We start from the raw sequence: 25,839 nt of genomic DNA on the forward strand, positions 1-25,839 counted from the left end.
TATGTAAATAAAAGGAAGAAGTGGTTGTGTAGTGTAGTCGTTTCATTATAAATAATCTCATAATAATTTTATCCACAAATTCTTATACATTTATACATGTTTATCTCTCTCTTTGTGTGTGTGTGTGTGTGTGTGTGTGTGTGTGTGTGTGTGTGTCTGTGTGTGTGTGTGTGTGTGTGTGTGTGTGTGTGTGTCTGTGTCTGTGTGTGGTTCTGTGTCACTAGTGGGGCCTGTGGCCCGATTGGAGTGTTTGCGGTGTGAGAAGGAGGAGTTGGAGAACAGTTTGTTGGAGCAGCTGAAGGAGTTGAGGTTGCAGAAGCAGAAGGAGCTGCAGGTTCTTCAGGAGATGCTGAAACACAAGCAGCAGGAGGAGACAGAGCTCCTGCAGAAACAGCAGGAGGAGGAGGAGCATAACAGGTCCATCAAGAGTAAGTACTATGGAAATGCAATAATACTAACATAACTAATAATGAATGTTAGCCTTTAGGCTCCAATAAAAGTGATACTAATATATGTATAGTACTATATATATTATATTTTATATATTCAGTAGTAATTATGTAGTATATACAATCTGTGTTATATCCAGCAGTAATGATACATGCTCTGGCAGATATGAAAATGGCCTGTGAACAGGAGAAGAAATCTCTGGAGGAAGAACTTGAGAAGCTCAGACTGTCACTGCAGGTAGAGATCCCTTATAGTGTCAGTACACATCCACCAGTAGCTCCACCTTTCATTTATAACGTCAGTACACATTCAGTACACATTCCCACCTTTCCATTGTACTGGCTGTAGTGATGATTCGTGTGTGTGTTATACCAGCCCATAGAGGAGGACATTATGAGTCTGAAAGTGGCGCTGGAGATGAAGAACCAGGAGATCAAAGATCAGCACGATCTTTTGGTCAAACTATATACTCTGTATATATACTATGTACTCTGTATGTAGTACCTGGTTTAACACTATATCCTCTGTATATATACTATATACTGTTTATGTAGTACCTGGTTTAACACTATACCCTCAGCTTACTCTAGTCTGCAGATGTGAAGAAATTTAAACAGAATGTGTATCTGTGTATATGTGCGCACCTGTATGTGTCTGGTTGTAGTATTATTTAAAGGGTCAAATGGTCTCCATTGTGTGTCCAGGTTTAAGGCTACTTTGCTGGGCATGTGATTTGGACCCTTCGGGTACGGAAGCCTTTCCGTCACGTGCTCGTTTTCCACGCCTTCAGCGCAGGTAGCCTGCGAATTTAAAACCGACGTGCATTTTATTCTTTTCCCCTTTTATCCTTTCATATCTCTCCGCTACCTTGGAGAAGAGAGACGCACGCGGGTAAATAAAATGTAAATATCTCTAAATATCTGTATAATTTGTAAATAAAAGGAAGATGTGGTTGTGTAGTGTAGTCGTTTGATTATAAATAATCTCATAATAATTTTATCCACAAATTCTTATACATTTATACATGTTTATCTCTCTCTTTGTGTGTGTGTGTGTGTGTGTGTGGTTCTGTGTCACTAGTGGGGCCTGTGGCCCGATTGGAGTGTTTGCGGTGTGAGAAGGAGGAGTTGGAGAACAGTTTGTTGGAGCAGCTGAAGGAGTTGAGGTTGCAGAAGCAGAAGGAGCTGCAGGTTCTTCAGGAGATGCTGAAACACAAGCAGCATGAGGAGACAGAGCTCCTGCAGAAACAGCAGGAGGAGGAGGAGCATAACAGGTCCATCAAGAGTAAGTACTATGGAAATGCAATAATACTAACATAACTAATAATGAATGCTAGCCTTTAGGCTCCAATAAAAGTGATACTAATATATGTATAGTACTATATATATTATATTTTATATATTCAGTAGTAATTATGTAGTATATACAATCTATGTTATATCCAGCAGTAATGATACTTGCTCTGGCAGATATGAAAATGGCCTGTGAACAGGAGAAGAAATCTCTAGAGGAAGAACTTGAGAAGCTCAGACTGTCACTGCAGGTAGAGATCCCTTATAGTGTCAGTACACATCCACCAGTACCTCCACCTTTCACTTATAACGTCAGTACACATTCAGTACACATTCCCACCTTTCCATTGTACTGGCTGTAGTGATGATTCGTATGTGTGGGTTATACCAGCCCATAGAAGAGGACATTATGAGTCTGAAAGTGGCGCTGGAGATGAAGAACCAGGAGATCAAAGATCAGCACGATCTTTTGGTCAAACTATATACTCTGTATGTATACTATATCGAACCCACGGTTTTCTCGCTACGATTTTTTTAAATGTGGTGAGCTGCGGAGAAAAGTCGCGGTCCGGACGTATTTGTGGCTTAATATCTTTGGGCTCCTTGGGAGTAGGAAGTCTGTTCATGCCTCTTTGGAAAGGGCTGCATCTCCCCTGTAATCGCCTTCGAGCGGCACGCGGATCGAACCCACGGTTTTCACGCTATGATTTTTTTAAATGTGGTGCGCGGCGGAGAAAATGCGCGTGTTGGACGTCATTTCGGCTTAATATCTCTTGTCTCCTTGAGAGTAGAAAGTCTTTTCATGGCTCTTTGGAAAGGGTTGCGTCTCCCCTGTAATCGCCTTTAAGCGGCACGCGGATCGGACCCACCGTTCTTACGCTACGATTTTTTAAATGTGGTGCGCGGCGTAGAAAAGACGCGCGTAGGACGTATTTGCGGCTTAATATCTTTGGGCTCCTTGGGAGTAGAAAGTCTGTTCATGGCTCTTTGGAAAGGGCTGCATCTCCCCTGTAACCGCCTTCGCGCGGCACGCGGATCGGAACCATCGTTATCACGCTACGATTTTTTAATGCCGACAGGGACGGGCCGAAAGCGTGGCAGGTGGCGTTCGTTAGGGACAGTCATGGAGGTGATGCGCGCCGAGTTGCAGGCCATTTGGTCCTGGCCCGGCCTAGATGTGAGCGTTCAAAGTCAGCGCGTTTGTTTAAACTTTCTCCTCCAATTCGTTGCAATTGTACAAGCGTTTCTCGCTCATCCGACTAGAGCGTAACGCTTTATCTGTTAATATCTCTGGTCTCCTTGGGAGTAGAAAGTCTGTTCATGGCTCATTGGAAAGGGCTGCATCTCCCCTGTAATCGCCTTCGAGCGGCACGCGGATCGAACCCACGGTTTTCACGCTATGATTTTTTTAAATGTGCTGCGCAGCGGAGAAAATGCGCGCGTCGGACGTCATTGCGGCTTAATATCTCTTGTCTCCTTGGGAATAGAAAGTCTGTTCATGGCTCTTAGGAAAGGGCTGCATCTCCCCTGTAATCGCCTTCGAGCGGCACGCGGATGGAACCCACGGTTTTCACGCTATGATTTTTTTAAATGTGGTGCGCGGCGGAGAAAATGCGCGCGTCGGACGTCATTGCGGCTTAATATCTCTTGTCTCCTTGGGAGTAGAAAGTCTGTTCATGGCTCTTTGGAAAGGGCTGCATCTCCCCTGTAATCGCCTTTAAGCGGCACGCGGATCGGACCCACCGTTCTCACGCTACGATTTTTTAAATGTGGTGCGCGGCGCAATAAATGCGCGCGTCGGACGTCATTGCGGCTTAATATCTCTTGTCTCGTTGGGAGTAGGAAGTCTGTTCATGGCTCTTTGGAAAGGGCTGCATCTCCCCTGTAATCGCCTTCGAGCGGCACGCGGATCGAACCCACGGTTTTCACGCTATGATTTTTTAAAATGTGTTGCGCGGCGGAGAAAATGCGCGCGTCGGACGTCATTGCGGCTTAATATCTCTTGTCTCCTTGGGAGTAGAAAGTCTTTTCATGGCTCTTTGGAAAGGGCTGCATTTCCCTTGTAATCGCCTTTAAGCGGCACGCGGATCGGACCCACCGTTCTCACGCTAAGATTTTTTAAATGTGGTGCGCGGCGTAGAAAAGACGCGCGTAGGACGTATTTGCGGCTTAATATCTTTGGGCTCCTTGGGAGTAGAAAGTCTGTTCATGGCTCTTTGGAAAGGGCTGCATCTCCCCTGTAATCGCCTTCGAGCGGCACGCGGATCGAACCCACGGTTTTCACGCTATGATTTTTTTAAATGTGGGGCGCGGCGGAGGAAATGCGCGCGTCGGACGTCATTTCGGCTTAATATCTCTTGTCTCCTTGGGAGTAGAAAGTCTTTTCATGGCTCTTTGGAAAGGGCTGCATCTCCCCTGTAATCGCCTTTAAGCGGCACGCGGATCGAACACACGGTTTTCACGCTACGATTTTTTTTAAATGTGTTGCGCGGCGGAGAATAGACGCGCGCCGGACGTATTTGCGGCTTGATATCTCTTGTCTCATTGGGAGTAGAAAGTCTGTTCATGGCTCTTTGGAAAGGTTTGCATCTCCCCTGTAATCGCCTTTAAGCGGCACGCGGATCGGACCCACCGTTCTTACGCTACGATTTTTTAAATGTGGTGCGCGGCGTAGAAAAGACGCGCGTAGGACGTATTTGCGGCTTAATATCTTTGGGCTCTTTGGGAGTAGGAAGTCTGTTCATGCCTCTTTGGAAAGGGCTCCATCTCCCCTGTAATCGCCTTCGAGCGGCACGCGCATCGGAACCATCGTTATCACGCTACGATTTTTTAATGCCGCCAGGGATAGGCCGAAAGCGTGGCAGGTGGCGTTCGTTAGGGACAGTCATGGAGGTGATGCACACCGAGTTGCACGCCATTTGGAGTTGGCCCGGCCTAGATGTGAGCGTTCAAAGTCAGCGCGTTTGTTTAAACTTTCTCCTCCAATTCGTTGCAATTGTACAAGCGTTTCTCGTTCATCCGACTGGAGCGTAACGCTTTATATGTTAATATTTCTGGTCTCCTTGGGAGTAGAAAGTCTGTTCATGGCTCTTTTGAAAGGGATGCATCTCCCCTGTAATCGCCTTCGAGCGGCACGCGGATCGAACCCACGGTTTTCACGCTATGATTTTTTTAAATGTGGTGCGCGGCGGAGGAAATGCGCGCGTCGGACGTCATTTCGGCTTAATATCTCTTGTCTCCTTGGGAGTAGAAAGTCTTTTCATGGCTCTTTGGAAAGGGCTGCATCTCCGCTGTAATCGCCTTCGAGCGGCACGCGGATCGAACCCACGGTTTTCACGCTATGATTTTTTTTAAATGTGGTGCGCGGCGGAGAAAATGCGCGCGTAGGACGTCATTTCGGCTTAATATCTCTTGTCTCCTTGGGAGTAGAAAGTCTTTTCATGGCTCTTTGGAAAGGGCTGCATCTCCGCTGTAATCGCCTTCGAGCGGCACGCGGATCGAACCCACGGTTTTCACGCTATGATTTTTTTTAAATGTGGTGCGCGGCGGAGAAAATGCGCGCGTCGGACGTCATTTCGGCTTAATATCTATTGTCTCCTTGGGAGTAGAAAGTCTTTTCATGGCTCTTTGGAAAGGGCTGCATCTCCCTTGTAATCGCCTTTAAGCGGCACGCGGATCGAACCCACGGTTTTCACGCTACGATTTTTTTTAAATGTGTTGCGCGGCGGAGAATAGACGCGCGCCGGACGTATTTGCGCCTTGATATCTCTTGTCTCATTGGGAGTAGAAAGTCTGTTCATGGCTCTTTGGAAAGGGCTGCATGTCCCCTGTAATCGCCTTCGAGCGGCACGCGGATCGAACCCACGGTTTTCACGCTATGATTTTTTTAAATGTGTTGCGCGTCGGAGAAAATGCGCGCGTCGGACGTCATTGCGGCGTAATATCTCTTGTCTCCTTGGGAGTAGAAAGTCTTTTCATGGCTCTTTGGAAAGGTTTGCATCTCCCCTGTAATCGCCTTTAAGCGGCACGCGGATCGGACCCACCGTTCTCACGCTACGATTTTTTAAACGTGGTGCGCGTCGGAGAAAATGCGCGTAATATCTCTTGTCTCCTTGGGAGTAGAAAGTCTGTTCATGGCTCTTTGGAAAGGGCTGTATCTCCCCTGTAATCGCCTTCGAGCGGCACGCGCATCGGAACCATCGTTATCACGCTACGATTTTTTAATGCCGCCAGGGATAGGCCGAAAGCGTGGCAGGTGGCGTTCGTTAGGGACAGTCATGGAGGTGATGCACACCGAGTTGCACGCCATTTGGAGTTGGCCCGGCCTAGATGTGAGCGTTCAAAGTCAGCGCGTTTGTTTAAACTTTCTCCTCCAATTCGTTGCAATTGTACAAGCGTTTCTCGTTCATCCGACTGGAGCGTAACGCTTTATATGTTAATATTTCTGGTCTCCTTGGGAGTAGAAAGTCTGTTCATGGCTCTTTTGAAAGGGATGCATCTCCCCTGTAATCGCCTTCGAGCGGCACGCGGATCGAACCCACGGTTTTCACGCTATGATTTTTTTAAATGTGGTGCGCGGCGGAGGAAATTCGCGCGTCGGACGTCATTTCGGCTTAATATCTCTTGTCTCCTTGGGAGTAGAAAGTCTTTTCATGGCTCTTTGGAAAGGGCTGCATCTACCTTGTAATCGCCTTTAAGCGGCACGCGGATTGGACCCACCGTTCTTCCGATACGATTTTTTAAATGTGGTGCGCGGCGTAGAAAAGACGCGCGTCGGACGTATTTGCGGCTTAATATCTTCGGGCTCCTTGGGAGTAGGAAGTCTGTTCATGCCTCTTTGGAAAGGGCTGCATCTCCCCTGTAATCGCCTTCGAGCGGCACGCGGATCGAACACACGGTTTTCACGCTATGATTTTTTTAAATGTGGTGCGCGGCGGAGGAAATGCGCGCGTCGGACGTCATTTCGGCTTAATATCTCTTGTCTCCTTGGGAGTAGAAAGTCTTTTCATGGCTCTTTGGAAAGGGCTGCATCTCCCCTGTAATCGCCTTTAAGCGGCACGCGGATCGAACACACGGTTTTCACGCTACGATTTTTTTTAAATGTGTTGCGCGGCGGAGAATAGACGCGCGCCGGACGTATTTGCGGCTTGATATCTCTTGTCTCATTGGGAGTAGAAAGTCTGTTCATGGCTCTTTGGAAAGGTTTGCATCTCCCCTGTAATCACCTTTAAGCGGCACGCGGATCGGACCCACCGTTCTTACGCTACGATTTTTTAAATGTGGTGCGCGGCGTAGAAAAGACGCGCGTAGGACGTATTTGCGGCTTAATATCTTTGGGCTCTTTGGGAGTAGGAAGTCTGTTCATGCCTCTTTGGAAAGGGCTCCATCTCCCCTGTAATCGCCTTCGAGCGGCACGCGCATCGGAACCATCGTTATCACGCTACGATTTTTTAATGCCGCCAGGGATAGGCCGAAAGCGTGGCAGGTGGCGTTCGTTAGGGACAGTCATGGAGGTGATGCACACCGAGTTGCACGCCATTTGGAGTTGGCCCGGCCTAGATGTGAGCGTTCAAAGTCAGCGCGTTTGTTTAAACTTTCTCCTCCAATTCGTTGCAATTGTACAAGCGTTTCTCGTTCATCCGACTGGAGCGTAACGCTTTATATGTTAATATTTCTGGTCTCCTTGGGAGTAGAAAGTCTGTTCATGGCTCTTTTGAAAGGGATGCATCTCCCCTGTAATCGCCTTCGAGCGGCACGCGGATCGAACCCACGGTTTTCACGCTATGATTTTTTTAAATGTGGTGCGCGGCGGAGGAAATGCGCGCGTCGGACGTCATTTCGGCTTAATATCTCTTGTCTCCTTGGGAGTAGAAAGTCTTTTCATGGCTCTTTGGAAAGGGCTGCATCTCCGCTGTAATCGCCTTCGAGCGGCACGCGGATCGAACCCACGGTTTTCACGCTATGATTTTTTTAAATGTGGTGCGCGGCGGAGAAAATGCGCGCGTCGGACGTCATTTCGGCTTAATATCTATTGTCTCCTTGGGAGTAGAAAGTCTTTTCATGGCTCTTTGGAAAGGTTTGCATCTCCCTTGTAATCGCCTTTAAGCGGCACGCGGATTGGACCCACCGTTCTTCCGATAAGATTTTTTAAATGTGGTGCGCGGCGTAGAAAAGACGCGCGTAGGACGTATTTGCGGCTTAATATCTTTGGGCTCCTTGGGAGTAGGAAGTCTGTTCATGCCTCTTTGGAAAGGGTTGCATCTCCCCTGTAATCGCCTTTAAGCGGCACGCGGATCGGACCCACCGTTCTCACGCTACGATTTTTTAAACGTGGTGCGCGTCGGAGAAAATGCACGTAATATCTCTTGTCTCCTTGGGAGTAGAAAGTCTGTTCATGGCTCTTTGGAAAGGGCTGTATCTCCCCTGTAATCGCCTTCGAGCGGCACGCGCATCGGAACCATCGTTATCACGCTACGATTTTTTAATGCCGCCAGGGATAGGCCGAAAGCGTGGCAGGTGGCGTTCGTTAGGGACAGTCATGGAGGTGATGCACACCGAGTTGCACGCCATTTGGAGTTGGCCCGGCCTAGATGTGAGCGTTCAAAGTCAGCGCGTTTGTTTAAACTTTCTCCTCCAATTCGTTGCAATTGTACAAGCGTTTCTCGTTCATCCGACTGGAGCGTAACGCTTTATATGTTAATATTTCTGGTCTCCTTGGGAGTAGAAAGTCTGTTCATGGCTCTTTTGAAAGGGATGCATCTCCCCTGTAATCGCCTTCGAGCGGCACGCGGATCGAACCCACGTTTTTCACGCTACGATTTTTTTAAATGTGCTGCGCGGCGGAGGAAATGCGCGCGTCGGACGTCATTTCGGCTTAATATCTCTTGTCTCCTTGGGAGTAGAAAGTCTTTTCATGGCTCTTTGGAAAGGGCTGCATCTCCGCTGTAATCGCCTTCGAGCGGCACGCGGATCGAACCCACGGTTTTCACGCTATGATTTTTTTAAATGTGGTGAACGGCGGAGAAAATGCGCGCGTCGGACGTCATTTCGGCTTAATATCTATTGTCTCCTTGGGAGTAGAAAGTCTTTTCATGGCTCTTTGGAAAGGTTTGCATCTCCCTTGTAATCGCCTTTAAGCGGCACGCGGATTGGACCCACCGTTCTTCCGATACGATTTTTTAAATGTGGTGCGCGGCGTAGAAAAGACGCGCGTAGGACGTATTTGCGGCTTAATATCTTTGGGCTCCTTGGGAGTAGGAAGTCTGTTCATGCGTCTTTGGAAAGGGCTGCATCTCCCCTGTAATCGCCTTCGAGCGGCACGCGGATCGAACCCACGGTTTTCACGCTATGATTTTTTTAAATGTGGTGCGCGGCGGAGGAAATGCGCGCGTCGGACGTCATTTCGGCTTAATATCTCTTGTCTCCTTGGGAGTAGAAAGTCTTTTCATGGCTCTTTGGAAAGGGCTGCATCTCCCCTGTAATCGCCTTTAAGCGGCACGCGGATCGAACCCACGGTTTTCACGCTACGATTTTTTTTAAATGTGTTGCGCGGCGGAGAATAGCCGCGCGCCGGACGTATTTGCGGCTTGATATCTCTTGTCTCATTGGGAGTAGAAAGTCTGTTCATGGCTCTTTGGAAAGGGCTGCATCTCCCCTGTAATCGCCTTTAAGCGGCACGCGGATCGGACCCACCGTTCTCACGCTACGATTTTTTAAACGTGGTGCGCGTCGGAGAATATGCGCGTAATATCTCTTGTCTCCTTGGGAGTAGAAAGTCTGTTCATGGCTCTTTGGAAAGGGCTGTATCTCCCCTGTAATCGCCTTCGAGCGGCACGCGCATCGGAACCATCGTTATCACGCTACGATTTTTTAATGCCGCCAGGGATAGGCCGAAAGCGTGGCAGGTGGCGTTCGTCAGGGACAGTCATGGAGGTGATGCACACCGAGTTGCACGCCATTTGGAGTTGGCCCGGCCTAGATGTGAGCGTTCAAAGTCAGCGCGTTTGTTTAAACTTTCTCCTCCAATTCGTTGCAATTGTACAAGCGTTTCTCGTTCATCCGACTGGAGCGTAACGCTTTATATGTTAATATTTCTGGTCTCCTTGGGAATAGAAAGTCTGTTCATGGCTCTTTTGAAAGGGATGCATCTCCCCTGTAATCGCATTCGAGCGGCACGCGGATCGAACCCACGTTTTTCACGCTACGATTTTTTTTAAATGTGATGCGCGGCGGAGAAAAGACGCGCGCCGGACGTATTTGCGGCTTAATATCTCTTGTCTCATTGGGTGTAGAAAGTCTGTTCATGGCTCTTTGGAAAGGGCTGCATCTCCCCTGTAATCGCCTTCGAGCGGCACGCGGATCGAACCCACGGTTTTCACGCTATGATTTTTTTAAATGTGGGGCGCGGCGGAGGAAATGCGCGCGTCGGACGTCATTTCGGCTTAATATCTCTTGTCTCCTTGGGAGTAGAAAGTCTTTTCATGGCTCTTTGGAAAGGGCTGCATCTCCCTTGTAATCGCCTTTAAGCGGCACGCGGATTGGACCCACCGTTCTTCCGATACGATTTTTTAAATGTGGTGCGCGGCGTAGAAAAGACGCGCGTAGGACGTATTTGCGGCTTAATATCTTTGGGCTCCTTGGGAGTAGGAAGTCTGTTCATGCCTCTTTGGAAAGGGCTGCATCTCCCCTGTAATCGCCTTCGAGCGGCACGCGGATCGAACACACGGTTTTCACGCTATGATTTTTTTAAATGTGGTGCGCGGCGGAGGAAATGCGCGCGTCGGACGTCATTTCGACTTAATATCTCTTGTCTCCTTGGGAGTAGAAAGTCTTTTCATGGCTCTTTGGAAAGGGCTGCATCTCCCCTGTAATCGCCTTTAAGCGGCACGCGGATCGAACACACGGTTTTCACGCTACGATTTTTTTTAAATGTGTTGCGCGGGGGAGAATAGACGCGCGCCGGACGTATTTGCGGCTTGATATCTCTTGTCTCATTGGGAGTAGAAAGTCTGTTCATGGCTCTTTGGAAAGGTTTGCATCTCCCCTGTAATCGCCTTTAAGCGGCACGCGGATCGGACCCACCGTTCTTACGCTACGATTTTTTAAATGTGGTGCGCGGCGTAGAAAAGACGCGCGTAGGACGTATTTGCGGCTTAATATCTTTGGGCTCTTTGGGAGTAGGAAGTCTGTTCATGCCTCTTTGGAAAGGGCTCCATCTCCCCTGTAATCGCCTTCGAGCGGCACGCGCATCGGAACCATCGTTAACACGCTACGATTTTTTAATGCCGCCAGGGATAGGCCGAAAGCGTGGCAGGTGGCGTTCGTTAGGGACAGTCATGGAGGTGATGCACACCGAGTTGCACGCCATTTGGAGTTGGCCCGGCCTAGATGTGAGCGTTCAAAGTCAGCGCGTTTGTTTAAACTTTCTCCTCCAATTCGTTGCAATTGTACAAGCGTTTCTCGTTCATCCGACTGGAGCGTAACGCTTTATATGTTAATATTTCTGGTCTCCTTGGGAGTAGAAAGTCTGTTCATGGCTCTTTTGAAAGGGATGCATCTCCCCTGTAATCGCCTTCGAGCGGCACGCGGATCGAACCCACGGTTTTCACGCTATGATTTTTTTAAATGTGGTGCGCGGCGGAGGAAATGCGCGCGTCGGACGTCATTTCGGCTTAATATCTCTTGTCTCCTTGGGAGTAGAAAGTCTTTTCATGGCTCTTTGGAAAGGGCTGCATCTCCGCTGTAATCGCCTTCGAGCGGCACGCGGATCGAACCCACGGTTTTCACGCTATGATTTTTTTTAAATGTGGTGCGCGGCGGAGAAAATGCGCGCGTAGGACGTCATTTCGGCTTAATATCTCTTGTCTCCTTGGGAGTAGAAAGTCTTTTCATGGCTCTTTGGAAAGGGCTGCATCTCCGCTGTAATCGCCTTCGAGCGGCACGCGGATCGAACCCACGGTTTTCACGCTATGATTTTTTTTAAATGTGGTGCGCGGCGGAGAAAATGCGCGCGTCGGACGTCATTTCGGCTTAATATCTATTGTCTCCTTGGGAGTAGAAAGTCTTTTCATGGCTCTTTGGAAAGGGCTGCATCTCCCTTGTAATCGCCTTTAAGCGGCACGCGGATCGAACCCACGGTTTTCACGCTACGATTTTTTTTAAATGTGTTGCGCGGCGGAGAATAGACGCGCGCCGGACGTATTTGCGGCTTGATATCTCTTGTCTCATTGGGAGTAGAAAGTCTGTTCATGGCTCTTTGGAAAGGGCTGCATCTCCCCTGTAATCGCCTTCGAGCGGCACGCGGATCGAACCCACGGTTTTCACGCTATGATTTTTTTAAATGTGTTGCGCGTCGGAGAAAATGCGCGCGTCGGACGTCATTGCGGCGTAATATCTCTTGTCTCCTTGGGAGTAGAAAGTCTTTTCATGGCTCTTTGGAAAGGTTTGCATCTCCCCTGTAATCGCCTTTAAGCGGCACGCGGATCGGACCCACCGTTCTCACGCTACGATTTTTTAAACGTGGTGCGCGTCGGAGAAAATGCGCGTAATATCTCTTGTCTCCTTGGGAGTAGAAAGTCTGTTCATGGCTCTTTGGAAAGGGCTGTATCTCCCCTGTAATCGCCTTCGAGCGGCACGCGCATCGGAACCATCGTTATCACGCTACGATTTTTTAATGCCGCCAGGGATAGGCCGAAAGCGTGGCAGGTGGCGTTCGTTAGGGACAGTCATGGAGGTGATGCACACCGAGTTGCACGCCATTTGGAGTTGGCCCGGCCTAGATGTGAGCGTTCAAAGTCAGCGCGTTTGTTTAAACTTTCTCCTCCAATTCGTTGCAATTGTACAAGCGTTTCTCGTTCATCCGACTGGAGCGTAACGCTTTATATGTTAATATTTCTGGTCTCCTTGGGAGTAGAAAGTCTGTTCATGGCTCTTTTGAAAGGGATGCATCTCCCCTGTAATCGCCTTCGAGCGGCACGCGGATCGAACCCACGGTTTTCACGCTATGATTTTTTTAAATGTGGTGCGCGGCGGAGGAAATTCGCGCGTCGGACGTCATTTCGGCTTAATATCTCTTGTCTCCTTGGGAGTAGAAAGTCTTTTCATGGCTCTTTGGAAAGGGCTGCATCTACCTTGTAATCGCCTTTAAGCGGCACGCGGATTGCACCCACCGTTCTTCCGATACGATTTTTTAAATGTGGTGCGCGGCGTAGAAAAGACGCGCGTAGGACGTATTTGCGGCTTAATATCTTTGGGCTCCTTGGGAGTAGGAAGTCTGTTCATGCCTCTTTGGAAAGGGCTGCATCTCCCCTGTAATCGCCTTCGAGCGGCACGCGGATCGAACACACGGTTTTCACGCTATGATTTTTTTAAATGTGGTGCGCGGCGGAGGAAATGCGCGCGTCGGACGTCATTTCGGCTTAATATCTCTTGTCTCCTTGGGAGTAGAAAGTCTTTTCATGGCTCTTTGGAAAGGGCTGCATCTCCCCTGTAATCGCCTTTAAGCGGCACGCGGATCGAACACACGGTTTTCACGCTACGATTTTTTTTAAATGTGTTGCGCGGCGGAGAATAGACGCGCGCCGGACGTATTTGCGGCTTGATATCTCTTGTCTCATTGGGAGTAGAAAGTCTGTTCATGGCTCTTTGGAAAGGTTTGCATCTCCCCTGTAATCACCTTTAAGCGGCACGCGGATCGGACCCACCGTTCTTACGCTACGATTTTTTAAATGTGGTGCGCGGCGTAGAAAAGACGCGCGTAGGACGTATTTGCGGCTTAATATCTTTGGGCTCTTTGGGAGTAGGAAGTCTGTTCATGCCTCTTTGGAAAGGGCTCCATCTCCCCTGTAATCGCCTTCGAGCGGCACGCGCATCGGAACCATCGTTATCACGCTACGATTTTTTAATGCCGCCAGGGATAGGCCGAAAGCGTGGCAGGTGGCGTTCGTTAGGGACAGTCATGGAGGTGATGCACACCGAGTTGCACGCCATTTGGAGTTGGCCCGGCCTAGATGTGAGCGTTCAAAGTCAGCGCGTTTGTTTAAACTTTCTCCTCCAATTCGTTGCAATTGTACAAGCGTTTCTCGTTCATCCGACTGGAGCGTAACGCTTTATATGTTAATATTTCTGGTCTCCTTGGGAGTAGAAAGTCTGTTCATGGCTCTTTTGAAAGGGATGCATCTCCCCTGTAATCGCCTTCGAGCGGCACGCGGATCGAACCCACGGTTTTCACGCTATGATTTTTTTAAATGTGGTGCGCGGCGGAGGAAATGCGCGCGTCGGACGTCATTTCGGCTTAATATCTCTTGTCTCCTTGGGTGTAGAAAGTCTGTTCATGGCTCTTTGGAAAGGGCTGCATCTCCCCTGTAATCGCCTTCGAGCGGCACGCGGATCGAACCCACGGTTTTCACGCTATGATTTTTTTAAATGTGGTGCGCGGCGGAGGAAATGCGCGCGTCGGACGTCATTTCGGCTTAATATCTCTTGTCTCCTTGGGAGTAGAAAGTCTTTTCATGGCTCTTTGGAAAGGGCTGCATCTCCGCTGTAATCGCCTTCGAGCGGCACGCGGATCGAACCCACGGTTTTCACGCTATGATTTTTTTAAATGTGGTGCGCGGCGGAGAAAATGCGCGCGTCGGACGTCATTTCGGCTTAATATCTATTGTCTCCTTGGGAGTAGAAAGTCTTTTCATGGCTCTTTGGAAAGGTTTGCATCTCCCTTGTAATCGCCTTTAAGCGGCACGCGGATTGGACCCACCGTTCTTCCGATAAGATTTTTTAAATGTGGTGCGCGGCGTAGAAAAGACGCGCGTAGGACGTATTTGCGGCTTAATATCTTTGGGCTCCTTGGGAGTAGGAAGTCTGTTCATGCCTCTTTGGAAAGGGTTGCATCTCCCCTGTAATCGCCTTTAAGCGGCACGCGGATCGGACCCACCGTTCTCACGCTACGATTTTTTAAACGTGGTGCGCGTCGGAGAAAATGCACGTAATATCTCTTGTCTCCTTGGGAGTAGAAAGTCTGTTCATGGCTCTTTGGAAAGGGCTGTATCTCCCCTGTAATCGCCTTCGAGCGGCACGCGCATCGGAACCATCGTTATCACGCTACGATTTTTTAATGCCGCCAGGGATAGGCCGAAAGCGTGGCAGGTGGCGTTCGTTAGGGACAGTCATGGAGGTGATGCACACCGAGTTGCACGCCATTTGGAGTTGGCCCGGCCTAGATGTGAGCGTTCAAAGTCAGCGCGTTTGTTTAAACTTTCTCCTCCAATTCGTTGCAATTGTACAAGCGTTTCTCGTTCATCCGACTGGAGCGTAACGCTTTATATGTTAATATTTCTGGTCTCCTTGGGAGTAGAAAGTCTGTTCATGGCTCTTTTGAAAGGGATGCATCTCCCCTGTAATCGCCTTCGAGCGGCACGCGGATCGAACCCACGTTTTTCACGCTACGATTTTTTTAAATGTGGTGCGCGGCGGAGGAAATGCGTTCGTCGGACGTCATTTCGGCTTAATATCTCTTGTCTCCTTGGGAGTAGAAAGTCTTTTCATGGCTCTTTGGAAAGGGCTGCATCTCCGCTGTAATCGCCTTCGAGCGGCACGCGGATCGAACCCACGGTTTTCACGCTATGATTTTTTTAAATGTGGTGCGCGGCGGAGAAAATGCGCGCGTCGGACGTCATTTCGGCTTAATATCTATTGTCTCCTTGGGAGTAGAAAGTCTTTTCATGGCTCTTTGGAAAGGTTTGCATCTCCCTTGTAATCGCCTTTAAGCGGCACGCGGATTGGACCCACCGTTCTTCCGATAAGATTTTTTAAATGTGGTGCGCGGCGTAGAAAAGACGCGCGTAGGACGTATTTGCGGCTTAATATCTTTGGGCTCCTTGGGAGTAGGAAGTCTGTTCATGCCTCTTTGGAAAGGGCTGCATCTCCCCTGTAATCGCCTTCGAGCGGCACGCGGATCGAACCCACGGTTTTCACGCTATGATTTTTTTAAATGTGGTGCGCGGCGGAGGAAATGCGCGCGTCGGACGTCATTTCGGCTTAATATCTCTTGTCTCCTTGGGAGTAGAAAGTCTTTTCATGGCTCTTTGGAAAGGGCTGCATCTCCCCTGTAATCGCCTTTAAGCGGCACGCGGATCGAACCCACGGTTTTCACGCTACGATTTTTTTTAAATGTGTTGCGCGGCAGAGAATAGACGCGCGCCGGACGTATTTGCGGCTTGATATCTCTTGTCTCATTGGGAGTAGAAAGTCTGTTCATGGCTCTTTGGAAAGGGCTGCATCTCCCCTGTAATCGCCTTCGAGCGGCACGCGGATCGAACCCACGGTTTTCACGCTATGATTTTTTTAAATGTGTTGCGCGTCGGAGAAAATGCGCGCGTCGGACGTCATTGCGGCTTAATATCTCTTGTCTCCTTGGGAGTAGAAAGTCTTTTCATGGCTCTTTGGAAAGGTTTGCATCTCCCCTGTAATCGCCTTTAAGCGGCACGCGGATCGGACCCACCGTTCTTACGCTACGATTTTTTAAAATCCGCCAGGGACGGAACGAACGCTTGGCAGGTGGCGTTCGTGACGGACAGTCAAGCAGTTAATGCGCACCGAGCTGCAGGCCATTTGGACCTGGCCCAGCCTAGATGTGAGTTTTCAAAGTCAGCACGTTTGTTTCAAAGTTCTCCACCAATTCGTTGTAATTGCGTGTGTGCGCGTGAACACCAGGTTTGTGGAGGAGTTCGTCCTTGGACTGTACAAGGGGAGACAGTGTGTGGCCTGGCTGCGTGAGGTTGCAGTTTGCTGGGCATGAGAGATTGGCATGTGGTGCCCTGGAGGTGTGGTTGTTCCAGGACGGGCAAGGTGGGGTAGTGTGGCTGGGTGACGGTGCGCTTCACTGGGGATGTGGTTGTGAGTTGCAGGCCCATTCCTTTGAATGACAGAAAGGATCTGATTTGTTTCCAGGTTTAAACGTACTTTGCTGGGTATGACTGTGACCTCTTGGGCCAGGAAGTCTGTTTCTAGTTTTATTTAAACGGTCAAACTGCGTGAAGTGTGCCCAGGCCCAGAGCTACTTTGCTGGGCATGGCTGTGTGACCTCTTGGGCCTGGAAGTCTGGTTGTAGTATGATTTTAAAGGGTCAAATGCTCTCCATTGTGTGTCCAGGTTTAAGGCTACTTTGCTGGGCATGTGATTTGGACCCATCGGGTACGGAAGCCTTTCCGTCACGTGCTCGTTTTCCACGCCTTCAGCGCAGGTAGCCTGCGAATTTAAAACCGACGTGCATTTTATTATTTTCCCCTTTTATCCTTTCATATCTCTCCGCTACCTTGGAGAAGAGAGACGCACGCGGGTAAATAAAATGTAAATATCTCTAAATATCTGTATAATATGTAAATAAAAGGAAGATGTGGTTGTGTAGTGTAGTCGTTTGATTATAAATAATCTCATAATAATTTTATCCACAAATTCTTATACATTTATACATGTTTATCTCTCTCTTTGTGTGTGTGTGTGTGTGTGTGTGTGTGTGTGTGTGTGTGTGTGTGTGTGTGTGTGTGGTTCTGTGTCACTAGTGGGGCCTGTGGCCCGATTGGAGTGTTTGCGGTGTGAGAAGGAGGAGTTGGAGAACAGTTTGTTGGAGCAGCTGAAGGAGTTGAGGTTGCAGAAGCAGAAGGAGCTGCAGATTCTTCAGGAGATGCTGAAACACAAGCAGCATGAGGAGACAGAGCTCCTGCAGAAACAGCAGGAGGAGGAGGAGCATAACAGGTCCATCAAGAGTAAGTACTATGGAAATGCAATAATACTAACATAACTAATAATGAATGCTAGCCTTTAGGCTCCAATAAAAGTGATACTAATATATGTATAGTACTATATATATTATATTTTATATATTCAGTAGTAATTATGTAGTATATACAATCTATGTTATATCCAGCAGTAATGATACTTGCTCTGGCAGATATGAAAATGGCCTGTGAACAGGAGAAGAACTCTCTGGAGGAAGAACTTGAGAAGCTCAGACTGTCACTGCAGGTAGAGATCCCTTATAGTGTCAGTACACATCCACCAGTAGCTCCACCTTTCACTTATAACGTCAGTACACATTCCCAACTTTCCATTGTACTGGCTGTAGTGATGATTCGAGTGTGTGTTATACCAGCCCATAGAGGAGGACATTATGAGTCTGAAAGTGGCGCTGGAGATGAAGAACCAGGAGATCAAAGATCAGCACGATCTTTTGGTCAAACTATATACTCTGTATGTATACTATATCGAACCCACGGTTTTCACGCTACGATTTTTTTAAATGTGGTGAGCTGCGGAGAAAAGACGCGGTCCGGACGTATTTGCGGCTTGATATCTCTTGTCTCATTGGGTGTAGAAAGTCTGTTCATGGCTCTTTGGAAATGGCTGCATCTCCCCTGTAATCGCCTTCGAGCGGCACGCGGATCGAACCCACGGTTTTCACGCTGTGATTTTTTTAAATGTGCTGCGCGGCGGAGAAAATGCGCGCGTCGGATGTCATTGCGGCTTAATATCTCGTTTCCTTGGGAGTAGAAAGTCTTTTCATGGTTCTTTGGAAAGGGTTGCATCTCCCCTGTAATCGCCTTTAAGCGGCACGTGGATCGGACCCATCGTTCTCACGCTACGATTTTTTAAAATCCGCCAGGGACGGAACGAACGCTTGGCAGGTGGCGTTCGTGACGGACAGTCAAGCAGTTAATGCGCACCGAGCTGCAGGCCATTTGGACCTGGCCCAGCCTAGATGTGAGTTTTCAAAGTCAGCACGTTTGTTTCAAAGTTCTCCACCAATTCGTTGTAATTGCGTGTGTGCGCGTGAACACCAGGTTTGTGGAGGAGTTCGTCCTTGGACTGTACAAGGGGAGACAGTGTGTGGCCTGGCTGCGTGAGGTTGCAGTTTGCTGGGCATGAGAGATTGGCATGTGGTGCCCTGGAGGTGTGGTTGTTCCAGGACGGGCAAGGTGGGGTAGTGTGGCTGGGTGACGGTGCGCTTCACTGGGGATGTGGTTGTGAGTTGCAGGCCCATTCCTTTGAATGACAGAAAGGATCTGATTTGTTTCCAGGTTTAAACGTACTTTGCTGGGTATGACTGTTACCTCTTGGGCCAGGAAGTCTGTTTCTAGTTTTATTTAAACGGTCAAACTGCGTGAAGTGTGCCCAGGCCCAGAGCTACTTTGCTGGGCATGGCTGTGTGACCTCTTGGGCCTGGAAGTCTGGTTGTAGTATGATTTTAAAGGGTCAAATGGTCTCCATTGTGTGTCCAGGTTTAAGGCTACTTTGCTGGGCATGTGATTTGGACCCATCGGGTACGGAAGCCTTTCCGTCACGTGCTCGTTTTCCACGCCTTCAGCGCAGGTAGCCTGCGAATTTAAAACCGACGTGCATTTTATTCTTTTCCCCTTTTATCCTTTCATATCTCTCCGCTACCTTGGAGAAGAGAGACGCACACGGGTAAATAAAATGTAAATATCTCTAAATATCTGTATAATATGTAAATAAAAGGAAGATGTGGTTGTGTAGTGTAGTCGTTTGATTATAAATAATCTCATAATAATTTTATCCACAAATTCTTATACATTTATACATGTTTATCTCTCTCTTTGTGTGTGTGTGTGTGTGTGTGTGGTTCTGTGTCACTAGTGGGGCCTGTGGCCCGATTGGAGTGTTTGCGGTGTGAGAAGGAGGAGTTGGAGAACAGTTTGTTGGAGCAGCTGAAGGAGTTGAGGTTGCAGAAGCAGAAGGAGCTGCAGGTTCTTCAGGAGATGCTGAAACACAAGCAGCAGGAGGAGACAGAGCTCCTGCAGAAACAGCAGGAGGAGGAGGAGCATAACAGGTCCATCAAGAGTAAGTACTATGGAAATGCAATAATACTAACATAACTAATAATGAATGTTAGCCTTTAGGCTCCAATAAAAGTGATACTAATATATGTATAGTACTATATATATTATATTTTATATATTCAGTAGTAATTATGTAGTATATACAATCTATGTTATATCCAGCAGTAATGATACTTGCTCTGGCAGATCTGAAAATGGCCTGTGAACAGGAGAAGAAATCTCTGGAGGAAGAACTTGAGAAGCTCAGACTGTCACTGCAGGTAGAGATCCCTTATAGTGTCAGTACACATCCACCAGTACCTCCACCTTTCACTTATAACGTCAGTACACATTCAGTACACATTCCCACCTTTCCATTGTACTGGCTGTAGTGATGATTCGTATGTGTGGGTTATACCAGCCCATAGAGGAGGACATTATGAGTCAGAAAGTGGCGCTGGAGATGAAGAACTAGGAGATCAAAGATCAGCACGATCTTTTGGTCAAACTATATACTCTGTATGTATACTATATACTCTGTATGTAGTACCTGGTTTAACACTATATCCTCTTTATATATACTATATACTGTTTATGTAGCTCCTGGTTTAACACTATACCCTCAGCTTACTCTAGTCTGCAGATGTGAAGAAATTAAACAGAATGTGTATCTGTGTATATGTGCGCACCTGTATGTGTCTGGTTGTAGTATTATTTAAAGGGTCAAACTCCGTAAAGTGTGCCCAGGCCCAGAGCTACTTTGATGGGCATGATTCTGTGACCTCTTGGGCCTTGAAATGTGGTGCTTTGAATGATTTAAAGAGTGAAACGGTCTGAAGTGTGCCCACGTTTAAAGCAACCTTGCTGGGCATGACTGTGTGACCTCTTGGGCCAGGAAGTCTGTTTCTAGTTTTATTTAAACGGTCAAACTGCGTGAAGTGTGCCCAGGCCCAGAGCTACTTTGCTGGGCATGACTGTGTGACCTCTTGGGCCTGGAAGTCTGGTTGTAGTATGATTTTAAAGGGTCAAATGGTCTCCATTGTGTGTCCAGGTTTAAGGCTACTTTTCTGGGCATGTGATTTGGACCCATCGGGTACGGAAGCCTTTCCGTCACGTGCTCGTTTTCCACGCCTTCAGCGCAGGTAGCCTGCGAATTTAAAACCGACGTGCATTTTATTCTTTTCCCCTTTTATCCTTTCATATCTCTCCGCTACCTTGGAGAAAAGAGACGCACACGGGTAAATAAAATGTAAATATCTCTAAATATCTGTATAATATGTAAATAAAAGGAAGATGTGGTTGTGTAGTGTAGTCGTTTGATTATAAATAATCTCATAATAATTTTATCCACAAATTCTTATACATTTATACATGTTTATCTCTCTCTTTGTGTGTGTGTGTGTGTGTGTGTGGTTCTGTGTCACTAGTGGGGCCTGTGGCCCGATTGGAGTGTTTGCGGTGTGAGAAGGAGGAGTTGGAGAACAGTTTGTTGGAGCAGCTGAAGGAGTTGAGGTTGCAGAAGCAGAAGGAGCTGCAGGTTCTTCAGGAGATGCTGAAACACAAGCAGCAGGAGGAGACAGAGCTCCTGCAGAAACAGCAGGAGGAGGAGGAGCATAACAGGTCCATCAAGAGTAAGTACTATGGAAATGCAATAATACTAACATAACTAATAATGAATGCTAGCCTTTAGGCTCCAATAAAAGTGATACTAATATATGTATAGTACTATATATATTATATTTTATATATTCAGTAGTAATTATGTAGTATATACAATCTATGTTATATCCAGCAGTAATGATACTTGCTCTGGCAGATCTGAAAATGGCCTGTGAACAGGAGAAGAAATCTCTGGAGGAAGAACTTGAGAAGCTCAGACTGTCACTGCAGGTAGAGATCCCTTATAGTGTCAGTACACATCCACCAGTACCTCCACCTTTCACTTATAACGTCAGTACACATTCAGTACACATTCCCACCTTTCCATTGTACTGGCTGTAGTGATGATTCGTATGTGTGGGTTATACCAGCCCATAGAGGAGGACATTATGAGTCTGAAAGTGGCGCTGGAGATGAAGAACCAGGAGATCAAAGATCAGCACGATCTTTTGGTCAAACTATATACTCTGTATGTATACTATATACTCTGTATGTAGTACCTGGTTTAACACTATATCCTCTTTATATATACTATATACTGTTTATGTAGCTCCTGGTTTAACACTATACCCTCAGCTTACTCTAGTCTGCAGATGTGAAGAAATTAAACAGAATGTGTATCTGTGTATATGTGCGCACCTGTATGTGTCTGGTTGTAGTATTATTTAAAGGGTCAAACTCCGTAAAGTGTGCCCAGGCCCAGAGCTACTTTGATGGGCATGATTCTGTGACCTCTTGGGCCTTGAAATGTGGTGCTTTGAATGATTTAAAGAGTGAAACGGTCTGAAGTGTGCCCACGTTTAAAGCAACCTTGCTGGGCATGACTGTGTGACCTCTTGGGCCAGGAAGTCTGTTTCTAGTTTTATTTAAACGGTCAAACTGCGTGAAGTGTGCCCAGGCCCAGAGCTACTTTGCTGGGCATGACTGTGTGACCTCTTGGGCCTGGAAGTCTGGTTGTAGTATGATTTTAAAGGGTCAAATGGTCTCCATTGTGTGTCCAGGTTTAAGGCTACTTTTCTGGGCATGTGATTTGGACCCATCGGGTACGGAAGCCTTTCCGTCACGTGCTCGTTTTCCACGCCTTCAGCGCAGGTAGCCTGCGAATTTAAAACCGACGTGCATTTTATTCTTTTCCCCTTTTATCCTTTCATATCTCTCCGCTACCTTGGAGAAGAGAGACGCACACGGGTAAATAAAATGTAAATATCTCTAAATATCTGTATAATATGTAAATAAAAGGAAGATGTGGTTGTGTAGTGTAGTCGTTTGATTATAAATAATCTCATAATAATTTTATCCACAAATTCTTATACATTTATACATGTTTATCTCTCTCTTTGTGTGTGTGTGTGTGTGTGTGTGTGGTTCTGTGTCACTAGTGGGGCCTGTGGCCCGATTGGAGTGTTTGCGGTGTGAGAAGGAGGAGTTGGAGAACAGTTTGTTGGAGCAGCTGAAGGAGTTGAGGTTGCAGAAGCAGAAGGAGCTGCAGGTTCTTCAGGAGATGCTGAAACACAAGCAGCAGGAGGAGACAGAGCTCCTGCAGAAACAGCAGGAGGAGGAGGAGCATAACAGGTCCATCAAGAGTAAGTACTATGGAAATGCAATAATACTAACATAACTAATAATGAATGCTAGCCTTTAGGCTCCAATAAAAGTGATACTAATATATGTATAGTACTATATATATTATATTTTATATATTCAGTAGTAATTATGTAGTATATACAATCTATGTTATATCCAGCAGTAATGATACTTGCTCTGGCAGATCTGAAAATGGCCTGTGAACAGGAGAAGAAATCTCTGGAGGAAGAACTTGAGAAGCTCAGACTGTCACTGCAGGTAGAGATCCCTTATAGTGTCAGTACACATCCACCAGTACCTCCACCTTTCACTTATAACGTCAGTACACATTCAGTACACATTCCCACCTTTCCATTGTACTGGCTGTAGTGATGATTCGTATGTGTGGGTTATACCAGCCCATAGAGGAGGACATTATGAGTCTGAAAGTGGCGCTGGAGATGAAGAACCAGGAGATCAAAGATCAGCACGATCTTTTGGTCAAACTATATACTCTGTATGTATACTATATACTCTGTATGTAGTACCTGGTTTAACACTATATCCTCTGTATATATATTATATACTGTTTATGTAGTTCCTGGTTTAACACTATACCCTCAGCTTACTCTAGTCTGCAGATGTGAAGAAATTTAAACAGAATGTGTATCTGTGTATATGTGCGCACCTGTATGTGTCTGGTTGTAGTATTATTTAAAGGGTCAAATGGTCTCCATTGTGTGTCCAGGTTTAAGGCTACTTTGCTGGGCATGTGATTTGGACCCATCGGGTACGGAAGCCTTTCCGTCACGTGCTCGTTTTCCACGCCTTCAGCGCAGGTAGCCTGCGAATTTAAAACCGACGTGCATTTTATTCTTTTCCCCTTTTATCCTTTCATATCTCTCCGCTACCTTGGAGAAGAGAGACGCACGCGGGTAAATAAAATGTAAATATCTGTAAATATCTGTATAATATGTAAATAAAAGGAAGAAGTGGTTGTGTAGTGTAGTCGTTTCATTATAAATAATCTCATAATAATTTTATCCACAAATTCTTATACATTTATACATGTTTATCTCTCTCTTTGTGTGTGTGTGTGTGTGTGTGTGTGTGTGTGTGTCTGTGTGTGTGTGTGTGTGGTTCTGTGTCACTAGTGGGGCCTGTGGCCCGATTGGAGTGTTTGCGGTGTGAGAAGGAGGAGTTGGAGAACAGTTTGTTGGAGCAGCTGAAGGAGTTGAGGTTGCAGAAGCAGAAGGAGCTGCAGGTTCTTCAGGAGATGCTGAAACACAAGCAGCAGGAGGAGACAGAGCTCCTGCAGAAACAGCAGGAGGAGGAGGAGCATAACAGGTCCATCAAGAGTAAGTACTATGGAAATGCAATAATACTAACATAACTAATAATGAATGTTAGCCTTTAGGCTCCAATAAAAGTGATACTAATATATGTATAGTACTATATATATTATATTTTATATATTCAGTAGTAATTATGTAGTATATACAATCTGTGTTATATCCAGCAGTAATGATACTTGCTCTGGCAGATATGAAAATGGCCTGTGAACAGGAGAAGAAATCTCTGGAGGAAGAACTTGAGAAGCTCAGACTGTCACTGCAGGTAGAGATCCCTTATAGTGTCAGTACACATCCACCAGTACCTCCACCTTTCACTTATAACATCAGTACACATTCAGTACACATTCCCACCTTTCCATTGTACTGGCTGTAGATATGATTCGTGTGTGTGTTATACCAGCCCATAGAGGAGGACATTATGAGTCTGAAAGTGGCGCTGGAGATGAAGAACCAGGAGATCAAAGATCAGCACGATCTTTTGGTCAAACTATATACTCTGTATGTATACTATATACTCTGTATGTAGTACCTGGTTTAACACTATATCCTCTGTATATATATTATATACTGTTTATGTAGTTCCTGGTTTAACACTATACCCTCAGCTTACTCTAGTCTGCAGATGTGAAGAAATTTAAACAGAATGTGTATCTGTGTATATGTGCGCACCTGTATGTGTCTGGTTGTAGTATTATTTAAAGGGTCAAATGGTCTCCATTGTGTGTCCAGGTTTAAGGCTACTTTGCTGGGCATGTGATTTGGACCCATCGGGTACGGAAGCCTTTCCGTCACGTGCTCGTTTTCCACGCCTTCAGCGCAGGTAGCCTGCGAATTTAAAACCGACGTGCATTTTATTCTTTTCCCCTTTTATCCTTTCATATCTCTCCGCTACCTTGGAGAAGAGAGACGCACGCGGGTAAATAAAATGTAAATATCTGTAAATATCTGTATAATATGTAAATAAAAGGAAGAAGTGGTTGTGTAGTGTAGTTGTTTCATTATAAATAATCTCATAATAATTTTATCCACAAATTCTTATACATTTATACATGTTTATCTCTCTCTTTGTGTGTGTGTGTGTGTGTGTGTGTGTGTGTGTGTGTGTGTGTCTGTGTGTGTGTGTGTGTGGTTCTGTGTCACTAGTGGGGCCTGTGGCCCGATTGGAGTGTTTGCGGTGTGAGAAGGAGGAGTTGGAGAACAGTTTGTTGGAGCAGCTGAAGGAGTTGAGGTTGCAGAAGCAGAAGGAGCTGCAGGTTCTTCAGGAGATGCTGAAACACAAGCAGCAGGAGGAGACAGAGCTCCTGCAGAAACAGCAGGAGGAGGAGGAGCATACCAGGTCCCTCAAGGGTAAGTACTATGGAAATGCAATAATACTAACATAACTAATAATGAATGTTAGCCTTTAGGCTCCAATAAAAGTGATACTAATATATGTATAGTACTATATATATTATATTTTATATATTCAGTAGTAATTATGTAGTATATACAATCTGTGTTATATCCAGCAGTAATGATACTTGCTCTGGCAGATATGAAAATGGCCTGTGAACAGGAGAAGAAATCTCTGGAGGAAGAACTTGAGAAGCTCAGACTGTCACTGCAGGTAGAGATCCCTTATAGTGTCAGTACACATCCACCAGTAGCTCCACCTTTCACTTATAACGTCAGTACACATTCAGTACACAT

Source organism: Electrophorus electricus, chromosome 9 (assembly GCF_041902795.1).
Source record: "Electrophorus electricus isolate QZ-2024a chromosome 9, ASM4190279v1, whole genome shotgun sequence".
NCBI lineage: Eukaryota > Metazoa > Chordata > Actinopteri > Gymnotiformes > Gymnotidae > Electrophorus > Electrophorus electricus.